The sequence below is a fragment of the Somniosus microcephalus genome, chromosome 34 (assembly GCF_052327205.1).
Source record: "Somniosus microcephalus isolate GS21.2 chromosome 34, FLI_Smic_1.0, whole genome shotgun sequence".
Taxonomy (NCBI): Eukaryota; Metazoa; Chordata; class Chondrichthyes; order Squaliformes; family Somniosidae; genus Somniosus; species Somniosus microcephalus.
The window spans coordinates 15,966,928-15,968,115 of NC_141020.1; positions in this window are offsets into that span (position 1 = coordinate 15,966,928).

Consider the following 1,188-nt stretch of genomic DNA (forward strand, 5'->3'; position numbering starts at 1 on the left):
AGTGTTGCTGTGTCTGGAGTCTGTCTCCAGTCTGCTCCAGTGTTGTTGTGTCTGGAGTCTGTCTCCAGTCTGCTCCAGTGTTGCTGTGTCTGGAGTCTGTCTCCAGTCTGTTCCAGTGTTGCTGTGTCTGGAGTCTGTTTCCAGTTTGTTCCAGTGTTGCTGTGTCTGGAGTCTGTCTCCAGTCTGCTCCAGTGTTGCTGTGTCTGGAGTCTGTCTCCAGTCTGCTCCAGTGTTGCTGTGTCTGGAGTCTGTCTCCAGTCTGCTCCAGTGTTGCTGTGTCTGGAGTCTGTCTCCAGTCTGCTCCAGTGTTGTTGTGTCTGGAGTCTGTCTCCAGTCTGTTCCAGTGTTGTTGTGTCTGGAGTCTGTCTCCAGTCTGCTCCAGTGTTGCTGTGTCTGGAGTCTGTCTCCAGTCTGCTCCAGTGTTGCTGTGTCTGGAGTCTGTCTCCAGTCTGCTCCAGTGTTGCTGTGTCTGGAGTCTGTCTCCAGTCTGTTCCAGTGTTGTTGTGTCTGGAGTCTGTCTCCAGTCTGCTCCAGTGTTGCTGTGTCTGGAGTCTGTCTCCAGTCTGCTCCAGTGTTGCTGTGTCTGGAGTCTGTCTCCAGTCTGCTCCAGTGTTGCTGTGTCTGGAGTCTGTCTCCAGTCTGTTCCAGTGTTGCTGTGTCTGGAGTCTGTCTCCAGTCTGCTCCAGTGTTGCTGTGTCTGGAGTCTGTCTCCAGTCTGCTCCAGTGTTGCTGTGTCTGGAGTCTGTCTCCAGTCTGCTCCAGTGTTGTTGTGTCTGGAGTCTGTCTCCAGTCTGCTCCAGTGTTGCTGTGTCTGGAGTCTGTCTCCAGTCTGCTCCAGTGTTGTTGTGTCTGGAGTCTGTCTCCAGTCTGCTCCAGTGTTGCTGTGTCTGGAGTCTGTCTCCAGTCTGCTCCAGTGTTGTTGTGTCTGGAGTCTGTCTCCAGTCTGCTCCAGTGTTGCTGTGTCTGGAGTCTGTCTCCAGTCTGCTCCAGTGTTGCTGTGTCTGGAGTCTGTCTCCAGTCTGCTCCAGTGTTGTTGTGTCTGGAGTCTGTCTCCAGTCTGCTCCAGTGTTGCTGTGTCTGGAGTCTGTCTCCAGTTGCTCCAGTGTTGTTGTGTCTGGAGTCTGTCTCCAGTCTGCTCCAGTGTTGTTGTGTCTGGAGTCTGTCTCCAGTCTGCTCCAGTGTTGCTGT